The following is a 5292-nucleotide window of genomic DNA, read 5'->3' on the forward strand; positions in this document are numbered from 1 at the left end:
TTTATGGACTAAAGTGTTCAACCGTGATATTCTTAATAAAGAATGTTTCGTGCCGTTTCTTGTACTTTCGCCCGTCGCTTTAATCGTTCGTAGCTAAAACAGCCCTGAAACCTGGCCGTGTTTCCATAAAATCCATGGATTATTCGAAACTGTCAGCGCGGGGCTATCGGACCGCGCCGGTAATTAATGGACAACGCGTTAAATAATTCATACGTAACATTCGAACGAGCGCAATAAACGAGCGCGTAAAACTTCGGATTTGTCGCGCGACCGTTTTCCTCCGCGCCGGGAAAAATCGTCGACGACTGCGGTCCCTTCGTTTACGATGCCAAGCAAAATCATCGTGATTCGTCGTTCGCGAATGGCCTCGCACTCTCTTCGCCGTTTCCCTATCCATAAAAAGATAAAGTAACTTTGAACTCTGGTTAGTTAGTCGACAAATATCTAATTTAAAGATTGCTCCGAGTCGTTTTTAGAAAAATTTTAATGCCACGCGTCGATCGTGCAACTTCGAGCTGCTGTAAAAATTCACTTTTCTTAAATATGTGTTATTCGTTTTTTTTTTTTAGTTAGCCAGTGTCATTAACGTGGCATATTTTTCATCGTCTTTGCCACACTCGTTGAATAATGGGTCTACGTACTACCACGTTTCACTATACTGTCACTGCCACTAAGCGAATATTCATCACTGCTGTCTGAAGGAGGATCGACATACATCTTCTCATTGTCTCCAGACATTCAATAGGATGGCTTAAAATTTTAGATTCATTTGAATTGGTAATCGTTGCCAAAGGTATGGCAGTGTGTACTCGAAGTATGGCAGTGTGCAATAGAAAAAGTCTCACTGGTGAAGATATTATCACCAAGCGCATCTAAATACTCCTGAAATTACTGACTTTTCTTAACCATGTTACCAAATTGCTCGCTGTTGCTAGTTGTAATTGTAATAAATAAAAGCTTCTCGATACTCGCCAAACGATCCAACGAATATCGTAAGGATCAACATCGTTTACGAATTCTAACGGAATCGCCGTATTCCTTTTAATTTTCCCTGGCTAGGTACACGCTTTTCCCCTATCCGGTATAGGCGTTGGTATGAAATCAGGGAGCAACTGATATTCTCTGCGGCGTGCATCGTCAACGACGTCTACGGGGACCCATATCCGGCGACGTCGACTCTCCTTAACCACGAAACCACGGTACCATGGAGTGTACCTCTAAACCGCCAACCCGTAGTTTTGTTGATCACAGAATCAACACCTCCCTTCTGCCACGATCACCCTCGTTGTCGGCGTCGTCGGATACTCACCCCCGTGTCAGCCCATCTGCGCGACGAACTGAAAATCCCGTCGCTCCACGGCGAAACCGTTTCCTCATTAATTCGTAAAATCATCGAACGACTCCTTCCGTGTCGATGGATCGATCGACGAGGGGAGTGCGCGCCCTGGGGTCGCGGAAGTCGTGTAAAACGAATTATGTAATAATTCGGTGTAGCGGAGAAACGTTGCAAGCTTCTTGCAGACTTCTTTGATCGAGAAACTGTAGCACCGGTTCGCGTAATTAGATTTCGAGGGACGCGTTCTTTGAAAATTAGCCGGAAGGAAAAGAGTCGCGATATCGAATCTATCAAGAATGAAGATGTTTTCGCTCGTACGCCACTTGCCTGTCGGAATTCCTTTATCGTGGAATACACACGAAGCACAGGCAGCTTCTTCCGCGGCCATTAATTCTCGCGCGGTTTTTTACGAGCACGCTTATCGAAAAGGACAAAGACAAGCGTCGGACGAATCGGTAAGGGTTGTGACGGTTTAGCGGCGCGAGCGAACGGAAGGAAAGGAACGGTGGCAGCGTAAATGGGTGAGGCTCTTAATTAAAATGTTTAACACAGCCGCGAGAGCACGACGTCGAAACGCGAAACTTAATTAAATTGGTTATGACAATAAAAATAGAGGCTGCCCAACGGAGTTGGAACGAAGCCGAAGCGGAGAAAGAACGGAAGAAAGAATAAAGCGAATGCGAACGAGCAAAAGCGAGTAAGACAGCGGGAGGGGCAGTGGCGGTAGAACAGGTTGACGTGGAAAAGGAAAACGAGAAAGAGCCTGGAAAAGGGTGGAAGACGCGTGGAAAAAGCAACGAAGGGAGAGAAAGAGATCGAGAACAAAGAGGAAATGTGAACAGCGTCGACGAGTCCGGCCGCACACGGTTACATACTCTCGCGTCCGTTGGGTACATGCAATCAGCGAGGCGTACGTATGTACACGATGCACGCGTTTAATTTGACCAGCACGCGTCTCCGTGAGGATTTTTCGGTTCGACGACACAGGGAGGTTCGAGGAACACCTCGGCGGTCAAAATGAGAGAGAAAAAGAGAGAGAGAGAGAGAGTTGGAGCCGGAGTTAAATATCGGTTGGATAGAAGGGGGTCCCGGAGTGTCATTCCAGTTTTCCTCGGTCTGGCTCTCCGGCTAAAGGACGAAGAGAACAAGCCAGAGTGAAAAGCAGAGAGAGGACGACGGTGGCGCAGGATTTGCGAGACGTCACTGCGAAAATACGCGCAATTGAACTTTTCAACCCCGTCGGCCTTCCCTCGGCTACCGATCCCCTCCTCTTCCCGTCCGCTTCCATTTACTCTGTCGCCGTCGGATTCTCGGCCCGGCTTGTCGCTTTCCTCTCCGTCTCTCCTTTTGTTCCTCTTTTTTCCGCTCGATCTATGTCTTGTTCCTTCTGTCACGCTCCCGTGCTCTCTCCTACTCTCTCCCCTTTTCCCTCTTACGCTCTCTTTGTCATTGGTTTCTCTGTTGCTCGCCTCTCTCCCTTTCTATCTCGCTCTCTCTCTCTCTCTCCCCCTTTTTGCCTCCTCTGCCGCCTCCGGCTCGCGGGCCCTTCGCTCTTTTGTCACGCCACCCTTGTTCGCGCTGTCCCACTCTATTTGCCACCCCCCGTCGTTCCATCATCCCTCAAAGCCGTACAGTCTAACCGGTGGCACACGAAGGGTCGCTTTTGCCGGTGTTCGTGAACGACACGAGGCTCCACGATGGTGATAGTGGTGTCGGTGGTACGGCGGTGGGCAAGCTCTCGTTGGATTTTTCTCCGTCCTTCTTTCCCTCGCCGTCTCTTTGTCCTCTGGCGGCGCGGAATCCCGGGGTGGGATTTGCAGGAGCCGGCAAATATGCGCCCGATAAAGACTACCCACACCGCGGTTCTACCAACCCTGCCAAGGGATTACCTGAAGCCTTCGCGGCGATCATCTCCTTCCGGCGAGGCTTTGCCGCGCCTCCCCGTCAACGGTTAATGCGTCATGCCTGTACCTTGCTAATCGACGATTCTACTCTCCAAGAGCCGACATACGCACTGTTTGCCAAAGCAACACCCCTTTCGTGTCGTTTTGCGGGCTTCGGATTACCGGAAATTAGGACTTCTGGGCGTGGAGCTCGAACGCCTGCGAGAGAAAGTTCAGGCGAGGTCGTCGAGCTTCGCAGTTTTCGACGATTATAAGGATCTTTGATATTTGAAACGAAACGAAAGGGTGGCTTTAACGTCCACGTCACCAGTGTGGACAGTATCGGGGAAAAATTGCATTAGCTTACGAGTGCTAATGAACTAGAATCGCTTGATACACCTACGTGCTTGTATCGGATTAAGTTTATGTAATTTGTTGGTTAATGGTTTAGAAATTGTAATCCTACGATTTACTAATAATTAGCGGAAGAGACGCGACTCTGATGTAATACATCAGGCGATGGATCGACGAACGATGCGTGAAACGCTTCCTAGATGTTACGCGTTCGTGCAATTTATTGTAACATTCGAACGGTACTACGAGAAATATTTTAAGCAGTATACTAGTCTATGCTAAAAATTCTACGATTCCAATATATCATCCTATCGTCGTATTTCGATCGCTATTCAGCAACAAGTATTTTAGAAAATTCTTCGCCCAACCCAGCAACCTCGTATTCCCCTTCCGACGACCGCGTCCAAAAAAAAAACCGCTCAAACTTTTCAGAAATATTCTTTCACGAAGTTATGGCGAAATTCCGCGTGTCCCAAATATAAAACTGCGGAATTCCGTCGAAAAGAGCCTCCGACACCTATCGATCGTGGTCGTCTATCTGGAATCGATTCTCGGTACGTATCGTTGACGATTCGAGAGGCGAATGGCTGGGGACCGATTCGGAATCGAAACGCGGCCGTGCAACTCGCGACGTATTATGGACGAAAGGAGTGAGAGCGATCTTCGTCGATAGCGTCTTTCCTGGCACAATAAAAAGATCGATATCTCGTGGCGTGTTTCGCTCGACGCGACCGCCAAGATTCTTTATCCGACATCTGTGTCAAGGAAAAATTCTTCCGATCCTTGCCGTGATCCCGTCGTTCTCGGCTTCTTTCGTAATCCTTTCCACGGTTGCCCGTCGAACCGGCGTCCTCTTTTCCCTCTTCCTCGTTTCTATCTCTCGTCCCTTTTTCCTTTCGGGGTGGTCGCGCGTGGCTATGGAAAACGCCGCGGGAAAGTAAAATGCCCGTCGTTACCACGAAGACCCGCGTCAATGACGTTCCACCGAGGGATTCCGTTGCTCGAGGATTCGACGAAGATTGACCGAGATTAACGGGGACCTGACGAACCGATCCTTCAACGAGCCGTACCGAAGATATCGCGATGAGGGGGATGCTCGCTGGAGATGTTGGTTTCGAACGACCGGGAGATTGGTTGGGCAGATTTCGGTCGATACGGAATTTCAGAAATTCGCTCGTATATTTTTAGCGCGGTTTCTGACTTTTACGTTGTATTTATTATCACCGTCTCTTCTATCTCTTTGCGATTCGTTTATCGTTTCGTTCGGGTTGCCTCGTTTCAGGGGATTTTCCTATGATTTTCGTCGCGTACAAGTAAAACTAACCGCGCAGCTTTAAAAAGCTTTAAAATTATTTACCGAATAATCCTCGAACATTTCGATCTTCGTCGGGTTGCTGTTCGCCGTCGTCAGGTCACGATGAAAATCGGTCACGAACGATCATACTCTATTAGGATGATCGCAATGGCGATGATGCGAGCGCGCTCTCGGTTCTGGCCCGGTAGGCGCGTCTTAATTAAAATTAATTGTCCCGGCCGCGTAGCGTCGTAAATCATAATAACCGGGGCCGAAAGTTATGGATGTGCCGCGACGCTCGAACGGATCTTTCATCTCGATCGGCGATCGATGGTTAACCCAGAGCCGGTGGAATCGGGACTCCTCGTGGCGGACAGTGATTGATCGTCCGTGTGGATGCAGAGGATCCTCCGCTCGACTACCGT

Source organism: Bombus pascuorum, chromosome 14 (genome assembly GCF_905332965.1).
Source record: "Bombus pascuorum chromosome 14, iyBomPasc1.1, whole genome shotgun sequence".
Taxonomy (NCBI): domain Eukaryota; kingdom Metazoa; phylum Arthropoda; class Insecta; order Hymenoptera; family Apidae; genus Bombus; species Bombus pascuorum.